We start from the raw sequence: 21,443 nt of genomic DNA, 5'->3' as shown, positions 1-21,443 counted from the left end.
TCAAAATCTTATCTTCAAAGGGGTCATGGCTTTCCCATTTAGACATGTGGTTAGACAAGAAGAGGGAATCAGTTCTGATTAAAGTAAAGAGGATAAGTTGAAAGGTCTGAATATGTGAGCACTCCTACTCATTTAAAATGATTAAACTGTTTCTCTACAGTCTGAGGGAAAGTAAATGAAAAAATTAAAACAACACAATGCTTGTTTCAGTAACGTTGGACTGTCCCTCCTTGTCAGAGTTGAGAATCAGAGGTTGCCCTGAAATCATATCCAGAGAATTAGCACAAACTCAATGCAGAAAGAAGAGCAAGCTTTTTAGTCCCATTGAGACTTTGTTGCAAAAAATATGAGTCCAAGGACCTGTCTCATAAATCTACCTTAATCTTGTATTCAAATAAAGCATGTGGGTTCTGGGCACATTAAATTTTTTATTCATCTTCTGCATGTAGAAGCCTCTGGAAGCCTGGAAAACAGCTACTTCTATTCTATTCTATCATTTAATAGATGAAACATGACTCGGCAATGGAAATTTCATTTGGCTAAGTTTGACAGAAGCCTCATTGCAGATAGAAAAGAGGGATAAAAATGTCATTGTTTTTTCTTTTTCTCAAAACCATACACTCAACTTTACCTGATTCTAGATGCCATAAAACCCTTCCATTTTATTACTGAAAGTTATTGCAAGTAAGGGATGGATTAGAAATGTATGCAAGTAGAATAAGACAATATTAGACCATCATGAGCTAATGCATTCTGTATAGAAAATGTACTAGACCCTTGTGTGCTTCCCGTTAAGGTTTATCAACTACAGTAATAAAACTACATCATGCTTTTGAGTCAGCAATAGTGCTGAGTTTCATATTTTCTAATTGCTCAGTTGAATCAGTTTAAAACCTAATGGAGGGTGAGGATCCCAGAGATCACAGCATTCGAGAAGGCACATGAAGTGTAGGGAATGGGCCTACTGGTAGAAAGCAATGTTTTTCTCTGAACTAATGCAGATCTCTTAGGAAAAAAGTTTGTAGTTCAATTACAGACATCACTCAGTTCGTAAAAGTTCAGAATTATTCGGAACTGGTTTACCTTTAGTTGTTTTGAAGGCAATTCTGGCTGAAGACAAGACTGTTAAGTATTTGATCAGAATGGAAACCTTTGAGACCACTTGGGTTGACAAGAATATAAAGATAGAGATAATGTCACCTGTTTCCTGAGTATGAGATAGCATGAACCAACTTTCATATCAAGGCATAGATGCTGATTTGATCTTTGTGCTCTTCTCTGTCCTAGTGACAAGGCAGTTGCAAAAGTCTGAGTGTAAGCTCCACACAAACATTTGGCTCTTGAATTACAATTAGTCTCTGTAGCAGCCAAAGCCAAGCAATCTTTACGGGCAGTATGAAACTAGAATATGACAGTATGAATTTAGGAATAAACCCAGGATTTTTATGTGATTGTACTACCAGAGGGTTTCACCATTAACTGGGCCTTACAGTGGGAAAAATGATGGTCTGGTGTCTTCCCACTCTTTTCCCCACCCAAAAAGAGTTGATATATTCCAACTTTTTTCTTGTGTACACTTCTTCAATTTTTCAGCCAACAGTGGTGAAAGTTGCAGTATGACATAGCTATATAAACAGTAAATCTTACAGGTCAGCTACCAAGTGTATACCAACTGCAAGCAGTTTCCTTCTGTTTTACTAGTCATAGGAACAGATAACTCACTTAATAGCAGGTTAAAGTGAACAGGGCCATCTCAGGGCCAGTAGATCACATAAATCACAATTAAGCCCTACTTTTAGGGTTTAGGTAGGATTTAAGTGGTGTATAACACTTTTGCTGAACCTTGGTACAGGAGTAAATTCCATCCTCAATAATTTGAGATCTTAAATGAGGTTTTGAATTAATTCCGTTTTCTAATAATATCTCAGTTTCCCTTAACTGGATCAGTTTCTACTTAACCAATGATATGACTATTTGAAGGTAGGACAGGGAACAACCAAGTAAAATAAGAAAGTAAAATATTTAATAATGTATATGTTTTTCTTTTTTTTAAAGGTCCTATTTCTGCTAGTAGTAGATAGAATATTATTAAAACAGAATTTTTGTCATATTAAAATCTGCATACTGTGCAACTAAATATGTGCTTTTAAAACCAAAATAATGAGATTTTTAAAAACACACCTTGGAAGCAAAAATAAATAAAATTCCAAGTGCGCCTGTAGAGACAGACAAATGATCTTGCAAAGATCTTTTGTATTCAACCTCCACAATTTTCACCAGAGTACTTTATATGCAGTATAGAATTGAAATATGAATAGCAACTCTGGACATTAATCTTCAGAAAAGAATTACCATACATTTACTCCAGATATTTTGAGGTTTGTATTGTAACTCTGCTTTACTCATTTTTATCCATGATTTTCTCATATCCTTTTGTACATTCTCTCTTTATTTTTTTTCAATTATTTTCTCTTTTGTAATCTCTCTGCACTTTCTCTACTTTGCTAACTATTCTCTCATCCAAAATTTCAAGCTTCTACACTGTTCTTTACTTACAACAAAGGTGGAAGACTGTGATTCTTGATCTATCTTCATTATATTTATACTTGTACAGATAATATACAATGTAGATTAAAGGCAAAAATTGACCTCCTTTCAGTTTCTGTATGTCAGTAGAACTCTTTGACTTCAGAGTTGTTGCATGAATTTTATTAAGGGAGAAAAGCTGCGGTGGGATTTTTCAAAAGTTCTGTGTTGGCTTAACTCTGCTCTTATTGTGTCGAAGGAATTTTTACATTTGACTACAAAGGGAGCAGAGTTAAGCCAACACTGAGTGCCTTTGTAAATCTTACCCTTGAAGTTTCTCATTTTCTGTATCACTCCATCTTAGGGTTTTATTCTGCTATCCATCACCATAGCGTCCATCACCATCCCCTTGCATAGCAGAGGAATAGCACAGTCCCTAGAGGACTTCATGGAGACTGGAGTCAAGATCTCAATTTGCAGTGAGGGAGGTATAGGTTGGATATTAGGAAAAACTATTTCACTAGGAGGATGGTGAAGCACTGGAATGGGTTACCTACAGAGGTGGTGGAATCTCCATCCTTATTGGTTTTTAAGGCCTGGCTTGACAAAGCCCTCTCTAGGATGATTTAGTGGGGTTGGTCCTGCTTTGAGAAGGGTGTTGGACTAGATGACCTCCTGAGATCTCTTCCAATCCTAATCTTCTATCATTCTATGACTCTCTGGCTCTTATCTTGTTTATTTATTTATTCTCTTTTATTGTTTCCTTTATTGATGATAATGTGCTCAGTGGTAAACAAAACACAAAGACTGACAGTCCCTGCTCCATAGAGCTTTTAAAAGACATGACACAGAAAAAACAAGATGCAATGGGCACCACAAAAGAGAGAATAATTTGAGGAGTGAGGTGATTATGGTGGTGGCTGTGTTGTGGTTGTTTATTAACTCATTGCTTGTAAGTGTCATAAAAGGAGGATTAGGAGGGATTTGAATGGCAGTTGGCAAGCCAGGACTGAGAAAGAATCTCATAGTAAACTCAGTTTTCCAAGAGAGAGTCCAATCCTGCAGGCCTTCTACCTACATAACGCCAATTGATACGGGCTCACAGGACTGGGCTTTCTGTTAATTTACTGTATAGTTTGTCATAGTGCTACTGCCAGTAGTGCATGATATAATTTTGATCACAGACCAATAACTAAAGATCACATTGGACTGTACTTATTTTCTGAATATTTTATTCTGGATATTTTTGGCTCAATTTGAATAGAAAGTCGGTAAATTAAAATAAGAAGTTATATAGAAATAGCTAGGAAATACATCAATCATTTTTTGTATTGATGATTTTCAATTTTTATGGCATATCATTTATAGTGCAATAGCTGAATCCTATCTCTTTAACATCATTTCAATGTAAAAGAATGATTTTTTTCTTTGATAATTACATAGAAGACAGATTTATAGTCACATATGAAACTTGTCAAAATAATAAAACATTGTAAGGGTATATTAAGGGAGTTGTCTAGCTCAGGGATTGGCAACCTTTGGCACACAGTCAGGGAAATCTGCTGGCGGGCTGAGATGGTTTGTTTCTTGCAGCATCCTCAGGTTCAGCCGATCACAGCTCCCATTGGCCAGGGTTCACCATTCCTGGCTAATGGAGGCTGCGGGAAGTGGCAGCCAGCACATCCCTTGCCCTGTGCTGCTTCCCGCAGCCCCCATTGACCTGGAACAGTGAACTGCGGCCAGCGGGACCTGCGATTAGCGAAACTGCAGATGCTGCAGGTAAACAAACCATCCTAGTCCACCAGGGCCAAAAGTTGCCGGTTCCTGGTCTAGTTCATATTATTATTATTATAAGCACTAACATTACTTGGTACAAGGAAATTATTATGACTTATATATGAAAGATATATTGACAACCTTCGTATTTGTGTAAAAGAAAACATAACTAAGACTCCATCAGATATTCAGTGTTTATATATGAATTCAAGTCAAATGTGTCTAAAGAAAGCACTATATTAGATTAACTAATTCACTATGTTATATTCACTTTAATTTCCATTAAATTTAAATTAAACTTACTTCTCATTTTCTATAATAAACATCCTAGTTAGAAGTTTTACATAGTCTCAATATGCCAGATTCCTCCCTTAGATACATTCAGATGATTCCCATTTACTCCAGTGGGAGTGACTCACAAGCAAAATTAGAATTGAAGGCAAAATTCGACCTTTGATGTGCCTAGACCAACACTGGCAAAGCTGTAGTTAAGTGAGAACTGTTGGCCACAGCTCTTCTACCCTGCCTCTAGTGAATCCAGCTCCATTTAAACCTGCAGTTCTCATACTCATAGGTCCCCCATGGACAGAGGTGTTAAGGATAGCATTGCAATACACGGTCTATACATATTGGTATGTAAACTCACTGCCCCACAATCCCACACTTTATTCAGACTACTTCAGCCTCTAGCAAAAATATTCTGGGGAGTGAATGGAGATAGGTGGGCCATGTAGCTTCATGGAGGTCATAGTCAGGTCCATTTTATTATTATTAAGCAGCAGGAAATATACATATAACTGTAAATTTGCAGGGTATTTTTAAGTAGGTTTCATAATCTGCCCAAAGTTTGAGAACTTGAAATCCAGTCCCATGCCTGTATGGAGCCCCAGTGACTTAAGCCATCGTCTGTGCTGATACAAAGCTTCTCTAGTATAGGTCTGATTGTGGGAACAGGACCTACAGCTATTTCTACAGCATTAATGTATGCCATGTCTCCACTAAATGCACCTACTGCCTGTTTTTGGCTCTGTCTATTGAAAATCAGAAACTGTACATCAGTTCTAAGTACAGAGAATTACAGTAGAACCCAATGTTCTTGTTTTATTTCAGAGCCTGAATACCATTGTGCACTTTTTATAATAGAATTATTTCTTAGAAGTACGGCAGGTATAATATTACAGCATACCAGTAACTAGTTATTTATCTTGATAGAGCTAAAATAGGTTTGAGAATGGCATAACCAAAACATTTATTGTCCTCTTAAAATATAAACCAGTTTTCAAAACTTGATGGCACAATCAAAGTTATGCATGTATAAGTATAACTTATGTGCAGTTAACCTTTTGACTAAGTTCTTCCCAAATCACTGACCAATAACATCCTACGTTAGGTTATTCATGTTATGCCATGCCACTGTCTGCTATCTATGTAATAAGTTTTAAAAGAGGGCATTTTAAAACATGCAGGCCTAAATTTACAAAGATGTGTACCTAAATATATGTGCACTTTTCCTTGCTCCCAATGTAAGTGTGCACATCTCTGATGTGTGTGCCTATGTATATGTGCATGCCTAAGTTTGTATTCAAAAATGCAAGGGCACTTTTGCACTCACGTCTTTGAAAATTTGAACCACCATATTTACTACTTAGATTTGAACCTTTTTCATAGTGTGCATGAAACAGGCATGTGATTAAATCAAAGTATTGTTTGGACAGGTGTCAGTAAAAATGAGTATCTCCTCCAACTTTAATGAAGGTTTGATTCAATATTAATTCTTTACAAAATGTAAAATACAGTGTTAAATGTAAATTATACATCGAAATGGGATAAAAATAATAGGTAATATCTGAGGGATAATATAATGCAATTTAAAATACATATTAAATGTAATATGTATATTAGAAAAATAGAGATTCATGGATTCCAAAAGCACCATTCACTGAAAAGTGTTTTATTTTCAACAGTAGCAGTCAGATTTCGGGGGAATAACTTTGCAACCAGTCTGTTGGCTCATAAATATGTAGACTATTTGCATTTTTAGCACTGTGTTCTTGTGGTGCTGCATATAAAATAGGTACTTGACCTGGCTTTGACCACATCAGGAAGAAAATAATTATTTATCCTATAGCTATACTTAAAATCTGTGTTGAAAGACAGTGGCTCAAAATACATTCTAGAAGTCTGGAAACATGTTTTAAAAATTGGGACTGCTCAATTCTGGGCAAGTTTTACACCCAATGATTCAAATACAACAACAAACTCTGAGCTATATGGACACAAGCACTAGATCAGAATAGATTCTTAATATGTAAGTATAACTTCAGAACTATCCTTGATTTAAAAAAAAATGAATTAACCATGCAATGTCTATTCACCCAAGTTTAAATTAAATGAGAAAATGACAAAAAAAAATACAACAGAATAGTTATTCTTCAGCCTTATTCTCAGTCTCTAATATATAGCAGATCTAATTGCTGTAGCCTTAAATTCCATTGCCAATCCCCTCATTATAGTATTTCTGAATAATACATGAAGGTTAGATCCACTCAGGGGAATAGAGGCTGCTGAAGGTCCCCAAAGCTGCAAAACTACAGTGGTTCTCTTATGCTGAGGGACATTAGTGATGGGCAGGTGAAGGACAGACATAGCTATTTAGCCCAAAATTATGTGTATTTAATATTCACAAACCACTATGTGGGACTGCGCAGGAGTGTCAACTCTACTCTAGATCAAGGGTTGGAATAGCAGTTGTGGAAGGGCTGTGGGGTTGTCCCATGCCCCACAACTTCTAAATAGCTATCCTTACTAATGGGTTGATCTTACAAGAGAAATTGCAGATGTTCAGCACCTCTCATAATCAGGACCATAACCTATTTGTTCAGGTTTTGTACAGGTCAGGAAAGGCACTTAAGTTAGCAAACATTCACCTTGGTCTTCAGACAAGAGATACAGTGAGCATTATTTCTCAGAACGTATTCACCTTCTATCTAAGACTGGTGTGATATGAGTTACGTCTATGAAAGGCCATCTTGCAGAGTGCCTCCTGTGAGACAGAATTTATCCTTTGTGTATCACTAGAGCAATTTGTTCTATAAGCAAGACCTAAGCAAACCGGTGTTGCTCTTCAGAGGTAATAAGATGTTCACCTGCAGTAATTTTCATTGCCTAATGTGAGTAGGTTTTTTTTTCTTTTTCTTTTTAGCAGTGCCATGGCTTTGAAAGCATGTCTGTGTAGATTTACATAGCACAATTATGTAGTCGCAGAATAGGGATGTTGATCTCTACATGAAGGTATAGTGTAGGAACTGAGACTATCCAATAATGTTGGTACAAACTGAGACCCTGATTAGGAAACAGATGTGGGAATTGTGTGTGGGAAAATATGGACACCTTTGGATCTGAAAGTTTAGATTAAATAATATCTAATGTATTTTTTTGCCTGAGACAAAGAACAGGGGAAGAGGGTGTCATCCTCACATAGTGACAAGTGGAATGCCAGTTTTCATCTGTTAAGGATCATTGTTATTGTTTATTGAGCACAAATAGAAGTGTGGTGCTAGACACACAAAGGGGGCTGTGAGTCCTGCAATGGGCTTGCAGTCCAAGGGCTTGATTCTGTGTGAGCTCCAGAGTCACTGAAATAATTGATTTCTGAAGATTTAGAGCCTCACAGAATCAGGTCCTAAGATAAAACAAAATAGCACAGACTGTTAGATGTAAGACATAGGCCTGAATTTGAGAAAGAGGAAAACATTTCAGTTGTCTAGTTTTTTTGTTTGTGTATGTGTTTTAAAAGGGGATTGGAATGAAGTACATCTGGTGCTCAAGAGAGAGGCTTATAGTTGTAAAAACAGGATGGATGTATAACCATTCATTTCTTTCCCCTTTTCACATCTAGAGTCTGGTAGATGTTTGGAAAGACTCTCATTAAAAGAGATATTGTCATGTTAAAAGTATTGTCCCTTCCACCTCTTCAGACAGAGGACACTAAAACCAGGGGCGGCTCCAGACCCCAGCATGCCAAGCATGTGCTTGGGGCAGCATGCCACGGGGGGTGCTCTGCCGGTCACCGGGAGAGCGGCAGGCAGTTCCGGTGGATGTCCCGCAGGCAGGTCCACCGGAGCTGCAGACTGGCGACCAGCAGAGCGCCTCCCACGGCATGCCACTCTGCTTGGGGCCCAAATGTCTAGAGCTGCCCCTGACTAAAACTGGATGGATCTCTGACAGGATGCATGTAAGTGTGTGTTTCAGGGAAGGAGAAGTCCAACTCACAGTGGCACTGGTTTTGCACATGGAGAGGAGGCAGAATATGCACATAGCCTTCTATCCTAACTAACCCTAACCACTCAGCAGTTAACACCAACAATCAACTTCTACTGTGAATAAAACCACTTTCATTATCTACAGCCAAAAACCATTATGATCTTCAGAAGGTGTAGAGCTCTGTCTGAAATCAATGTTTGCTGTTTTCCAGCTCCTTCAGCATGATCTCCTTCACTAGACATACCCTCTCTACACTGAAATGTTGCAGCAGCAGTTTGGATTACACAAGAACAAGGGCAAAATTTTCAAACTCTGGAGTCTGAAGTTAGACACCTAAATTCAGATTTGTATACTTCTGTCTATCTACATTTGTATATGGTCAGCCATTACTATAATATCTGAGCAGGGAAGCAGCGTGGGCCGAGGGATATGCTGGCTGCGGCTCCCTGCAGCCCCCATTGGCCTGGTGCGGTGAATCATGGCCAGTGGGAGCCACGATCAGCTGAACCTGTGGAAGCGGCAGGTAAATGAACTGGCCTGGCCCACCAGGGGCTTTCCCTAAACAAGCAGTGTAGCAGCTGTGAGAGCCACTGGTATACATCTGAAATAACTGAACCATTGTGCAGCTAATATAGATATACTGATTTTTGCTGTTGTTTTGATGTGATCATCACCTGTTTCTTTCTTTTAATGAAACATTACTTTAATCTGGAATTAGATAAATTGATTTCATTGGGTGTTGTGGATTCTCAGCATTGCTGAAGAAAATAGACCATTTGCTTTGGCTACCTACATGTAGATTTGGGTGCTTAATTTTAGGCTTTCAAGTTTGAAAATTTGAGGATGTATGTTTTATTTATATATTTATTAAATAATACTTTTTTTTATCACAGTGCCATAGGTTTGGATGGTACTTCACAGACAAATAAAATGGCAGGTTTCTGCTACAAGTCACTTACAAGCTGAATGTAATTTATTTATAAATCTGGTGTATGGCAGAAATGTATTTAAGCTATAAGCTATGTTCGGTTGTGTTTAGCAGCCACTAGGGTTATAGAATGTGATGCATCATCAAACAGAAACAAACAATATGAAACCATGATTTTCATTGTTTCTGATATTCTTGCATGATTGTGCACAAAAATATACAATGCCTGATTTTTGTTCATATTATCATATATTAAGAGTAATTCCACTCAATTTAGTGGATTTACACTGATTTAAGAGTTGACTCAGGCCTTTAGGTCACAACTAAGGCCATAGCTACACTACAGTTGCTACAGGGCCACAGATACAGCTCTGCAGCTCTGCAACTGGAGCATTGTAGTGTAGATGGTTTCTGCAGCAGGATTTTTTCTATTGCTGTAGTTAATCCATCTCTCCGAGTGGCAGTGGCTAGGTCAACAGAAGAATTCTGCCATAGCAACCTACCCCCTACACCACAGGTTAGGTTGGCTTAACTGTGGTGCTTAGTTTGTGAATTTTTCACACCTCTGAGCAATATAGCTAGGTTGATCTAATTTTTAAGTGTAGACTAGGCTTAAGACTGCAAAGGCAGAGCCATGACTGGGATGGGGACTAGGCACACTGCTCAAGTGGCTGTGGCTGGAAGCAGGATGCTAGTGGGACTTGCTAAACCATTACAAAATTTGTAGCCATTGAAGACCTGCCAATGTATAGGTTCAACAGGGCCATATTCATGTCTTTGTTCCACCCAAATACATTTTACTTGCACATGCACACCTTGCACTCTGCAGCACATGCAACCCAATTATAGCTGACTTCTGTGTGGCTGCACTGCAAGAAAAGGGTCCATGAGCCCGCCCTGCAACTGTACCAGAGCTAGAACGGTCATGATTGTACTCATGGTAATTAACAATATATCTCAAAAATGAGCCTTCAAACTCCACCAAGTGCAAGTGCCATTTCTGCAGCTAACTCATGTAACTTTTTTTGTCTTGGGATTCTATGAATACACATGTTTACGGTAGTGAAAAACTGCAGAGAAAAAGTTGTTTTTTAGTAGTCTGGAATGTATGAGAAACATACTGTGAAAATGTACAATAGAAATATGTTTGTAATTCAATTCAAATACTGTGTTAAAATTTGCAATATTTGCAGATCAGTTTACAGAATGTTACTCTGTTTACCCTCATTGCCATTATGTTTCAGACACTAATGTATAGGATGCAAGTGGAGACATGGAGCACAACACTGAACTTTAGAAAACTGACTTCATTTGCCACAACTCGTTTTTAAAGAAATCTGAATCCTAAACATGTCACTGTGCAACAATAAATCTGCCTGTGTTAATGTTCTACTGTGGTGATTTTATTAAGTGGTTATGACAATGCATTTAAATGTTTGTGTTAGTCTGTTTTTAAACACATGCTCACTCATTGTTCTCTTGATAGCATATGGGAGGCAGTGTATAAAATATTTGGGAATCTAGTAAATGTTATGTCATTTGCCTTTTTCTTTGTAAGTTGAGACAATTCAGATTGTATCCTATGCCATACAACATCGTCATCCACAATGCAACTTTCTTTTTTTTTTTCACTCAGCTACAACTTTTAATAATATGGTCTGAACTTTTTTTAGTGAATGTGTTTTGGTTGTTTTAAGATAAAATAAAGTGATGGGGCTGGGTGTACAGGTATATAGAGCAAGCTTTTAAGAAGCCCAGCACAGAGACCAAAAACTGATTGGTGAATTTGCAGACATCATGGATCGTGAGTCTGATAGTCCTTTAATGTGATAGTCAGTCTATATATATATGTAGTGATAACTGAATAGAAAAAGAAACACCTAAGGAGTTTGGGACTTGTGAGGATCAGAAATATAGGGACAAATATTCCAGTCCTTATTCAGTTTTTACTTGTTTCCTAAGTAGGCAAACTACTGACTTCATTCCTGGGCAGGAATGATGGTCCAGTGGTTAGTTGCTAGTCTGGCACGCCGAAGAGTCAGATTAAATTCCACCACAGACTGGGTGTGTAACACCCCACAGGTAAGTCCCATATCTCTATGCTTCAATTCTGTAAAATGAGGATAATAGCACTTCTTTGATACATGGTATTTAGGGCTGCATTTTGACTTTATCCTCACAACATGACTGTGAGGTAAAGTATCTAATACATTTTTATTTAAGTACAGTATTTTGTCATTCTTTTTACCCATATAGTGATCCACACTTCACAGCTAGGATTAGAACCTATTTCTTTCTCTCAGCAGCAGGTTTCTTGCACAAACCTTCAGAGGCTCCACCCCAAAACTCTATAACAAATATATTTAATGATTAAGGTGAGAAGATCAAATAATGCTCCTTTTGAACTCAGTGTGACATTTGCCATTCGCTTATATGGAAGCAGAATTGAGCCTTGTAGGTAAATTCTAGAGATTACTCCAATTATCAGCTAGCATGTTGCTAGCACAATATAAAATATATCCTATTTTATTGTTCTGGACATAAATTGTGGGACATAAATAAAAATTCTCTGGAAAAATGACAGCACACCTGTGCAACTTCATCTTGTTTGAACACAATCCTAAATAACTTATATGGGCAACATTACAATGGCTTTTTGTTCATAAATGTTCTATTTAATTCTATTTATCTATACTTATACTCTAAATTTTGTTTGCTTCAAATAATTACCCTCTCTTTGCATCTAATTTGAAAACAGATTTCTATTCCATCAAAGTAATAGCACTGTATTTTATCAGTAAGTGGCAAAAAATAAAAAATAAATAAAACCTTTCATTTTCTATAGTGGTAATGTCAGCAAATAAAATTACAACCAATGTTGTTAACTGGACTTTTAATAGACTATCTTATTTGCTGATAATCAATAACAAGTAGAAAAGAAGGCAACCAAACTGAAATAATTGCTCTTGGAACAATAAAGAGAAAATAAACCCATTATGTACTTCAAAGTTTTCATAACTTACTGTTTTCTGTTGAGTTTGGCTTTAGAGAACAATATCTGTTTCTGTTAGGAGATGCTTGATTTGGTCAGGATGTTCAACATCACTTCTTTTAATTGCGGTACTTAAATGTTAATTTTAATGTAACATTCATTTCATTACATAAGAACATAATAATGGCCATGATGGGTCAGACCAGTGGTTCCATCTAGCACAGTATCCTGTCGTCCAACTGTGCCCAGTGATAAATGCATCAGAGGGAATGAACAGAACAAGGTAATTATCAAGAGATCTCTCCTCTGTTGTCCAGTCCCAGTTTCTGGCAGTCAGAGTCTTAGGGACACCCAGAGCCGGGGTTGGTTGCATCCCTGACCATCTTGGCTAATGGCCATTGACGGACCTATTCTTCATGAAACATATCTAGAATTGCAGACAGTGTTCAAAATGTGGGCATATCCTGGATTTATATAGTGACATTATTATAGTCTCTGTCTTATTATCTATTCCGTTCCCAATGGTTCCTAATATTCTGTTTGCTTTTGTGACTGCTGTCGCACACTGAGTGGATGTTTTCAGAGAACTATCCACAGTGACTCCAAAATCTCTTTCTTGAGTGGTAATAGCTAATATAGATCCCATCATTTTGAGTGTATAGCTGGGATTATATTTTCCAATGTGCATTACTTTGCATTTATTAACATTGAATTTCATCTGTGATTTTCTTCCACAGTCACCCAGTTTAATGAGATCTCTTTGTAACTCTTTGCAGTCAGCTTTGGACTTAACAATCCTGAGAAACTTTTATATCATCTGCAAACTTTGCTACCTAACTGTTCACTCCTTTTTCCAGGTCATTTACTAATATGTTGAACAGCACTTGTCCCACTACAGATCTTTGCAGGTGTCCCTGCCTGCAGGTATATGGGATCTTGGGGAGCAATTACCACACAAGTGGGATGCCAATTAATTTCTTTATTAAAGGAAAAAGGATGTGGTGGGAATTGAACAATGAAATGCGATGGGATGGGGTGTATAAAGTGTTTACAATAGACAATGATGGGGGGGTTCTTATTGAACAGTGTAGGGACTTTTAACAGTGGGGTACAGTAAGTGGGGTTCAGCACAATGGGATACAGTACAGTCAATAAGCAACTCAACTTTATATAGGAACAACTCTAGATACAGTGTGGAATGCAAAATAAAATGGTAGCTTCTATATAAAAATGGTACACAAAGTATATTAGAAAAATGGAGGCGACTAATGGGGTGTTATAACCACAGGTAAAATGTGAGTCACAGTGCAATAATACAATATGGGTGATAAGTAAAATTATGCAATGTAGAAATTTACTGACTTAATTTGTGAGGCTGTGATAGCAAGAATGTACCTAAAAGCTGGGTCAAGAGGCGGGAGGGGAGTGAGTGATTAGTGGTAACTAACGAGAGGAGAGTGCAGTTGCAAGCAGCGAGAGACTCTGAAGCCCTGCGGGGTGAAACCCAGAGCAACAGTCTTCAGGAGCCTGCGGCCTGAAGGTACGGGAGACAAGAGCAGCTGGAGCGCACTTAAGGGGAGTCTGGGAGCAGCAAGAGGGGAGGGCGCTGAACGTGTAAGCGATGGGAAGGCACGAGGAGAATGGGGGAGACGGCTGAGAGAAGAAGCAGGCTGCAGCAGCGGAGAGCACTTCAGGGAAGTTGCGGAGCAGTGGGGTGAAGACAAACAGCAGTGTGATGGCGATCTTCGGTAGGGGAGGGGTAGCGGAGGAGCGGGGGCACGAACAAAGGGGATACAGGGAGAGGCAGCAGACAGGTGTAAAGAAGGGCTAGAGGGACACCCCAAAAAAAAAGGGAAAGAAGCGGCAAAGGGTTTGGGAAGTTACACGTGGGGGGGGGAGCAGCAAGGGGTTACCACAGGGAAACATGGAGAAGTACAAAGAGGGGGGGATTTGAGGGGGGGAAAAACAGACATGGGAAAGTTCAGGGAGAGATTGGGACAGCGGGAAGACAAATTCAAGCAGTAAAAACCTTATCTATCCTCTAACTTAATTAAACTTATATAAATTACAAGCAGCTTATACAAAGTAATAAAACAGGTACAGAATACAACCAGGCAATGGCTTTTTTAAATCTATCTTAATCAACGACTAAGCAAAACAACAAATATCACAATTCTAAGCAAACTATAACAAGCAACTATACAGAGCAACAAAACAGCAAACTATAACAAGGCAGGTGAAACTTACAAGCTCTACAATCTTAGCAAACTATGACTTATTAAACTAAAAAGCAAAACCTACGGTGCACCTTATGCTATGGGGAAGTCACAGAGGGCAGAGTGGTATGTGCCCAAGATACAGCTTCCAAGGCAGCCCCCAAGGAAGCCAAGGGATGGTGGCTGCAGCAGTGGATACAGCTGAAAGCAGGGAGCAGAGCTTAGCAGAGGTACAAGCTTGTTTTTAGCAGCAAAGCAAGGCGGAGTTTAAGAGAGGTTTTAAGACACAGACCAAGGTTTAGCTTGAGTCTGTGTGCTAGGGAAACAGAGCCAGCAGTTAAAATAATAAAATAAAAGTAGGGAAAGTTTTACAGAGGGATTCTTACCAGTCCCCAAGGCAGCAGCAAAGGCAGAAGCAGCAGTAACATCAGAAGAAGCAAGGAGGGCTCGGTACGGTCTTGATAATCAGGAGATCTCTCAGGCAGCAATTCATTCTTCTTGGGGGGGGGTTTAAAAACTGGGGGTATGCTCAAAAATAAAACGAGAGTGAAGAAAGGACACCCCAAAACCCCTGGCTGATCAGACCAGGCAGCAATGCAGGAACCTTTCTGATGTTTGTTTCAAAAATGTCTGTTTTTAAAGGCAAAATTAGGCAGTTTCCCGCCAGTGATCCTGATAGGCTCCCTCTGTCACAGGGGTGGAGGCACAGGGAAAAACTGCAGGTGAGCACAGAGACATGCCTGGGCAGAGTCCTGTGCAATAGGTGACTCAAAAGCACATGAGGCCTATGACTCATGCCCAGGATCTTAAAAACACAATAGGTCTTGCAGCTCTGGACATTGCCTGCCCTACACCAAGCCCAGGTTCAACAAGGTGATAACAGGACTAACCCTTTGAACAGGGCAGTGGTCCCATTTAGCACGCAGCACAAGTGGCCATCCCTTTGAGAAGGGCAATGGCTCTTATTAAACAACTTAAGGAGCCCTCTCTTTGAGAAGGGCAGTGGCCCTGGTAAACAACTTAACAGCCAGGGAAGGGCGGCCACAGGAGTAGAACAAAAACAAAATGGAGTATGGGGACAGCTGTAAGAAACAAAATGGAATAGGAGGATAGCTGTAACAGACAGGAGGATGCTGCTATTTTATCTCTCTTCTTTGTGAAAACTGACTTTATTCCTACCCTTTGTTTCTTATCGTTTAACCAGTTACTGATCCATGAGAAGACTTTCTCTTATCCCATGACAGCTCACTTTGCTTAAGAGCCTTTGGTGAGGAACCTTGTGAAAGGTTTTGTGAGAGTCCAAGTATATTATATTAACTAGATCCCCCTTATCCACATTTGTTGAGACCCTAATAGATTGGTGAGGCATGGTTTCTGCTTACAAAAGCCATGTCGACTCTTTCTCAACATATAGTGGACTTCAGAATTGCTAGCCCTTGTCATCAGTGCAAGCCTCATGATTTTTGTTTTGAAGATTTCTTGGGATTTTGTGATGTTCTGAGGTTTTGCTCTTATTCACAGAGGCCACTGTGCTCCATGAATTCCCTGAGCCAAGATGGACACCTTTTCCCTACATCATTAGCAAGTGAAAATGAGACTATTCCTCACCATATTCCACTGTTTCCAAAAGGTCTAAAGCAGCCTGCTTTAGGGAAAATAATGGCCATTTACTGTATGACTGATATAGTGGACAGGGAAACATAATGTGGAGGATCTTGAAATGCAGCTGAAGTTGGGGGACAGAGAAGCTGGAGATGTGAGAGGGTGGGTTAGCAGGGAGGAAGCATGGCATGGGGGCAAAGAGAAAGTAAAAGGAGCAGGGAAAGGGAATGTAGCATGGACCAGGCAAATGTAGCAAGTGGAGTGAGGGGGCAGAGATAATGTGGGTGGAAAAGAAAGAGGGAATTTTCACAGTGCAGGGAAAACTCGGGGGAGCTGGGAGAGTGTAGGGAGAAGACTTGAGTAGGAGGGAAAGGGCATGTGGTGGAGTATGCAAGGTGATCTTAGGGTGCAGAGAAACAATGCCTTGTTTATACTAGCAGGATGAAATCAAGAAGCAGAGCTGGACACAGTATGGCCTTAGCTGCACTTGCAGTTAAATCATGTTCAGCACTGGTTCACATATATCCATTGCCAACAACAAGTAATTTTCATAGTATAAACCAGTGGTGGAGGGAGTGCACAGCAAGGAGATGGTGAGGGGTGGGCTTGGCAGGTGGGAAATAAGTAGGAAAGGGATAAATAATGGAGACTGCTAGAAAGACACACTCTCCCCTCCTGAAGCTAGGAGTGGGTAAATGGAGGCCTCCTCTGAACACCCAGAGAGAGGAAGGGAGGCAGGGTTTTTATATATATATATATATAGTCTTTCTCTCCCTCTACATACACACATACACACGAGAGGGAGAGTATACATACCCATGCTCTCTCTCTCTATATATATATATATATGGTGTATGTATGTACACATATGTGTGTATGTATAGATATAATCATGAGTGATTAAAATCTATATCTATATATTTAAAATCTTGTGGTTTTTAATAAATCTCATGATTCTTTGGGTCTAACTCACAGTATTGCAAACCCGAAGCTTTCAAATACCATGAGTCAGAGCCCCTCAAAATCATGATATATGATTAAAAATCCCGAGACTGTAAAAATAACACCGTTGGATGGGGTTTTGTGTATGTTCATATGAGAGCTGAATTTCAACAAACTACTAACTCAGAGTCTCATGACAAATGTCCATCATTCAATCTCCTGGAAGAGGTATTGGTGGAATTCTGCTCTGTGTGGGTGTGTGTGTTAGGAGGTGTGCAGGATTTTGGGGGTCATGAAAGGGAGTTCCAGCTTTCCTCTTTGTAGCCACTCTTTAGCTGTCAATACACAGAGGGGGTAGCTGCTATTTAGGGGTAGAACCCTAAATAATCCCAACTGCAGAAATCCCAGCACCAATTATATTAGCTGGTACAGATATATTTTCAGATTCCATACACAGCTGGATATTAAAAGTAACAAAAAAAACCACATTAAAAACCACATTAAAAATACCTAAGACTCAATTGTTAAAACAATATATGTTTAAAAACAATTGAGTAATGCTTTTAATGCTTAGAAATGTTAGTTTCTTTTTAAAGATTTCCTTCTTGAAACTTGCAAAGAATCCTGAGGTCACTTCAATCAGGGAGACCTCGTTATCTCTAGCTTGCTTGCTAGCACACATATATATACTTGCCCCTGGATATTTCCATTACATGCATCTGAGGAAGTGGGTATTCACCCACGAAAGCTCATGCTCCAAAATGTCTGTTAGTCTATAAGGTGCCACAGGATTCTTTGCTGCTTTTACAGATCCAGACTAACACGGCTACCCTCTGATTCTTGAAACTTAGTTCACATTTAATAAAGTTGGCATATCTGCATATTTTTAAATTTTGTTTTTGTCACTAGAAACTTTTCACTAAGGGCCACTTTTTAAAATAATAGATTTCAGATAAACTTTAAGGTGGTGGCACATCTCTAATTGGTTATCTGACATCTGGGCATTAGTATCAGTGAGAGTTAGGTGGTTGTAGCAACAGCCATCAAGTGATAACTTCAAGAGTGGAACTGAGTGAAATCATAATGGCATGTTGGGAAGAGAAGTTTTGTTATGTTTAGTTTTAAAGGAATGAGATTTGTACTTGCTTGGTGTGAGAATTTATGTGCCTGCCATTAATGATTGTATGTGATTTACTGAAAATCTTATTCTATCCCTGGTTATGTCTAAATCTCTTTGAGGTAAAAATATTGTGCCTCCATTAGTACTGTATACTTCATGTTGTTTTGTAGTTTGTAGAGTATTCATTAGCACTGGCTATGCTTGCCACTAAACTTTAATTTTCCAGTAATTAGCAAATTATGGGATGATACATTTTGTGTACTGGATCAAGCAATGCATTCACTTCCCCTTTTAACACCATCTTATCTCATCTGGAGCTGATTACATTCTAGCTCATTTCCATTCCCATGCCTGATCGAGAAGAGTGTAGCATGGAAAGAGACTTGAACATAGGTCTGTCATGTTATAATGCAGGACATCAGTGCAACAAGTTGAATAGGCTGGCTCGGGGAACTGTGTATATGAGGAAACTCTTAGCCTCCTTGTTTCAGGTGCCGGTAAACACTTGCACTGATAAGAAAAAATTCCCCTTGAAGTCTATTTTCTCTCATTTTTCTAGAGTGTTTCCTGTTTGTCCAGCTAGCTTAGAAGTTGTATATGCAGCTGTGGCTGAGGTGACTGGGGTTTCCCATATATAACTTGACCTGCTTACTGACAATATTCCTAACATTTCCTTGTGTTATTGAGGAGGCAGTAGTTCCTACTAGTTGGTGATATTGGTGAAATAGGGACTTGAGTGTTAGCACTGTGCAGTGCTTGTGTTACAAATCTGGTGGCTGCTCACCAGGTAGTTGTGTTTGGATCCAGCCACTGGATACCTCATGCTTTTAGTAATGCTGGGTCTGAGCAGAGTCCAAGCATTGGCTCTGGGTTTCTAAACACTCTCATGGTATAGATCAAGGATTGGCACCCTTTGGCATGCGGCTCACCAGGGAAAGCACTCTGGCAGGCTGAGCCAGTTTCTTTACCTGCTGCGTCCACAGGTTCAGCTGATCATGGCTTCCACTGGCCACGTTTCACCACCCCAGGCCAATGGGGGTGGCAAGAAGCGGCGGCCAGCACATCCCTCAGCCCCGCCACTTCCCGCAGTCCTGGGATGGCGAACCGCTGCCAGTGGGAGCCGCGAACAGCCAAATCTGCAGACGGAGGAGGTAAACAAACCAGCCTGGCCCACCAAGGTGCTTACCCTGGTGAGCCGCATACCAAAAGTTGCCAATCCCTGGTATAGATCCTCCATCTAGCATCCTCTCTTGGTATACAGGCATCCATATTCCAACTGCATAGACCTTGAAACTAGTCCCAATTCTCCCAGGACTTTCCAGTACCTATTGCCTGCTTCCCGGAGTTTTGCAATGCTCTGGGCCCTCTGTATTATTTCCTTCTTTGGAGTTTCATGATACTTATAGTAGATAGCTCACAGATTTTGTAACATAATGTTTAAACCAATCATACTTTACTCAGAGACAAGGCACAAGAGATATACAGCTTTACGGAGAATAACAAAACCCGGCATGCCATGCAAAACCTGCCCTATAGTATCCTGTCCAGTTTGAGATCACTTTTGGATTTTGATCAATATACTTTCAGAGTCCCAGGATCCTTCTCTTCTACTTCTATTCCTACTCAGTCTCCATCCCTTTACTAGAAAGAATCCTTTCATAAAGTTCCAGTTCCCTCTGGTAACTCCCTTATCAGATGAGACGTTCTGTGGTTACAGACCCATGCAGTCCAGACTGGTAAAGCTGGTTCACTTGGGCTGAAGCCAGTTCATTGTTCTAGCCATCTTCCATTTGAATGGCAGACCATCCAGGTTAATGGTTCTTGAAAGTTCTCCATTGTTAGCCCCCTTCTAGAAGGTTCTGTTAATATCTCCTGCAATCTAAGTCCAATAAGCAGGGGGAAAGGCAACAGTGAAGCCTGTGTCAGCTGACTTGGGCTCACAGGGATCGGGCTATGGGCTCATTTAATTGTGGTGTAGATGTTCAGTCTCAGGCTAGAATCCAGGCTCTGACATGCTGCACAGAGGAGGCTCCCTGAATCTGGGCTGCAGCCCAAGTCTGAATGTCTACATTACCATTAAACACATAACTAACCCAAGCCCCAAGAGCATGTGTCAGCTGACACGGGACAACCATGGGTAGGGTGACCAGAAGTCCCGATTTTAAAGGGATAGTCCTGATTTTTGGGTCTTTTACATATATATGCTCCTATTACCCCCTGTCCCGACTTTTCACATTTGCTATCTGGTCACCCTAACCATGGGTGCTTAATTGCAGTGTAGATATAGCTATACTATATCATATCTTGATACTTATCTGTAGCTAGAAGGCAATGAGAGTAGCACATAGTGATAGAACAGATTGCATTACTCAAGTGCAAAATGTCTGACTGCACAGAGGAAGCAGTAGTCACAGAGAATGCAACTCCTCTCATTTGGCTATAGAATCAATATTGCAGTCTGTCTGCTTCTATAAGGGGAAATGTCAGTGAACTTGCAAAGGGGAGAAGTGAGGGCTAGAATAAAGAATGAGAGATCCCTTCACTTGTTAGAATGGTGATCAAAGGAAAATTCAGTGTCAAAAGCCTGGGAGCATTTATTCAAATGGAGATGATCAAATCTCTTCTTCCAAAAAGGTTGAGCTTATTGCCTGATTTCTAATAAAAGGTCACTGGGGGGAGAGGAGGGCATGAGGTATTTACTACTTTCCTATTATTGTAATGAAATTAAGGGCTGGAGCTTTGAAGAGAAAAGGCAACAGAATTGCCAAACCCAATTTTTAATAAGACTTCATAATTTCCAAGAGACCAGCCTGAACCCAAATCCTAGATCTAGAGTGTCAGGTTATCTTATTTCTGCAGGCCTCAATTCTCTCTGATCCTGCTTGTCTCACTGTGATATGCTAGAGCCATTCACTATCTAGTCTGAGAGAGAGAGAGGGAACTCATCTCCCATGGGGGAGAGTGAAGGAAAATGACCCTGTTGTCCCCACACATATACCCTAAGCAGGTGTGAGTGAGAGGAGATGTTCCTTGAAAGGAGAAATTGGCCTGCTTTCTGCCTCCCAAGGTCCCTGGAGG

This window comes from Gopherus evgoodei, chromosome 1 (genome assembly GCF_007399415.2).
Source record: "Gopherus evgoodei ecotype Sinaloan lineage chromosome 1, rGopEvg1_v1.p, whole genome shotgun sequence".
In the NCBI taxonomy this organism is placed as follows: domain Eukaryota; kingdom Metazoa; phylum Chordata; order Testudines; family Testudinidae; genus Gopherus; species Gopherus evgoodei.
This window is presented reverse-complemented; position numbering follows the sequence as displayed.